This window comes from Coenobita brevimanus, chromosome 58, assembly GCF_032717465.1.
Source record: "Coenobita brevimanus isolate Jiangsu-jjx chromosome 58, ASM3271746v2, whole genome shotgun sequence".
Lineage (NCBI taxonomy): Eukaryota > Metazoa > Arthropoda > Malacostraca > Decapoda > Coenobitidae > Coenobita > Coenobita brevimanus.
The window spans coordinates 13,610,376-13,613,193 of NC_137011.1; positions in this window are offsets into that span (position 1 = coordinate 13,610,376).

Sequence of the window (2,818 nt, forward strand, 5' to 3'; positions counted from 1 at the left end):
TTTGGTCAAGCTAAAGTTCAGTACCTTGGGTATGTAATTGGTGATGGACATGTTGCACCACCAGGAGCTAAGGTTCAGGTTATAAGTGATCTTCCCAGTCCTAAAAGTAGGAAAGAGCTACAAAGATTTTTGGGAATGGTAGGTTATTACAGGAGATTTGTTCTTAACTTTTCTATTCTTGTATCACCACTTACAGACCTACTGAAAAAGGGAGTTAAATTTGTCTGGACCGATAACTGTGAATCCTCTTTCAACAAACTTAAAGCTATTCTATTAAGCCAGCCAGTGCTCACTACTCCAAATTTTGCTAAGCCTTTTAAGATGGCTGTTGATGCAAGTGATACAGGAGCTGGGGCTGTTTTGCTGCAAGAGGATGATCAGGGTATTGAACATCCTGTATCTTATTACAGTAAGAAGTTCACTCCACCTCAAAAGAACTACTCCACTATTGAGAAAGAGCTTTTGGCCTTGATTTTGGGTTTACAGCAGTTTTCATTTTATTTGTGTTCTGGTTTTGACCCCATAGTCATTTATACCGATCATAACCCACTGAAATTCCTTAGTAAGTTTAAAGATAAAAATCAGAGATTGACAAGATGGAGTCTACTTCTTCAGGAGTATTCATTAGACATACAACATGTCAAGGGGAAAGAAAATGTTATTGCAGATTGCTTATCTAGACTTTAGACAGATTGTTTTAGAGTAATAAGAAATTTCCTTTGTAAATTTCTTTTTTCTTTGTGGGGAGGTGTTACATAGCCTATGATTTCATCATCCTTTGTGTAATTTTAACGCACAGTTGCTGCATGTTTGATCACGAGCGTGTTCTGCCTCAGTCCCCCCTTCTACCGTTATAGTAGAGTAAGTCGTCCTTTCTGTTATTCAGTGCGGGATTGTCGACCGTTTGTCCCCATCGCTTCATTTGCGCGTCCTTATTACAAGTTGTATCAAGCTCTGCTGGCCCCTATATAATGAGCTCAGTCTCTGCATCATTGCCACTTAGATCTGCTCCTCATTTTGTTCACATCTCTGTCCTCCCCTGTACAGATATTATTATTGTGAGTGCTCAAGAAATCTCCAACCATCTAGCAGCTGTGTGTAATTTGAGTATAACTGTTGTTGCATTTTTTCTTGTACTGTATAGCATAAGTTTAATTTGTAGGCCTAGTGATGTTTTTGTAATTCGTGTGGGGTTCTTTATGTCAGTCATTTCTGATAATAGTTTGTATCTGTAATTATTTATCTGGCATTCACTGAGTATTAGCTGGTATCTCATTTTATCAGGGCTGACTTAGATAAATTTACTCTTGCTAATTTCGTGTTAATAGAGGCTATTGCAGTTAACCATATATTTAACCTGTTTATTTGCCATTACATTATCCTTATGAGTTCTGAATGTTTTGTTGTTAATTTAAGCATTAAACTTTAACTTGTAATTTTACCTAACTCTTTTGTTTTGAACCTGGAACTTTACGGGACTGTAGTGATTTTCAGCATTCTCACTTAAAGTGTACATTATCTTTCTCTGTTCCGTAACAATATATATATATATATATATATATATATATATATATATATATATATATATATATATATATATATATATATATATATATATAAAATGCAAGAAAGAAGGAACCATAGGCCAGGAGCCCGCAAACCTTTCCTTCCAAGAAAAAACAAAAACTATACAAAAGAGAGCCAATTCAAGATCCGTTCGTTTCGAGATGCCCGGACACACTGCGTTTGAAAGACTGGAGATCATAGGAAGTAGTAAATACAGACAGAGGGAGACAGTTCCAGAGTTGACCTGTTGCATAAATGAAGGACTGGGAGTAATGGTTAACTCTTGCAAGTTTGAGAGTTGGACAGAAAAGGGATGAAAGTTTGTTGCTAGACGGGTGCTACGCACCCGTCGTAGTGGTGGAGGGATACAAGCAGACAGTTCAGAGGAGCAGTGACCATGGAAGAAACGATAGATAAGAGATAAAGATGCAACAGTGCGGCGAAGAGACAGAGGTTGAAGGGAGCCAGTAAGAGGAGGAGAGTTATTGAGACGAAAAGCCTTGACTCCACCCTATTGAGAAGAGCTGTATGTGGGAAGCCTCCCCACACACAAACACACACACACACACACTATATATATAAATATATTTATATATATATATATATATATATATATATATATATATATATATATATATATATATATATATATATATATATATATATATATATATATATTAAAAAAGTAAAGGAGAGAAAACTCCTCCCTGCTTCACTCCTTTGTATTATGTACAGTAATTCCCTTTACTTCCATTCCATAATATTCTAGTAGTTGTATTAGAGGTAGCAGCAGCAGTTGCTGTTGTTGTTGTTGTTGTTACTCCAGACTCAACTGGACGTGAACCCGGTGAACTGCAGGCCGAAGCTGACCGTCTTCTACAATGCACCACTCATCTTTTGGAGGATAGGAAGGGAACTAAAGGGTGTTTACACATTACAGCCAGGCAGTGGAACCGTCCAGTGACAACGTTGCCACCAAGCGAAGAACCAGAAATCCTCCTTAGCCCATGTGAATACAGGCTTGTGGAAGGGTGGAATGAGGAAGAGATGACTAAAATGTGTGAGAAGGAAGATAACGAGATAAAAATGATAAGAGATATCAAACTCACCTTCAGCCACCTCCCTGTCCTTGTTGCTTAATCTTGAGAGAGAGAGAGAGAGTAGCCTATACTTCCTTTTTGCGTAACCTCATTCATTAAAGACACAGTAAATACAATACATACCTTACAGGTAGGGAGATATACTGATGTAC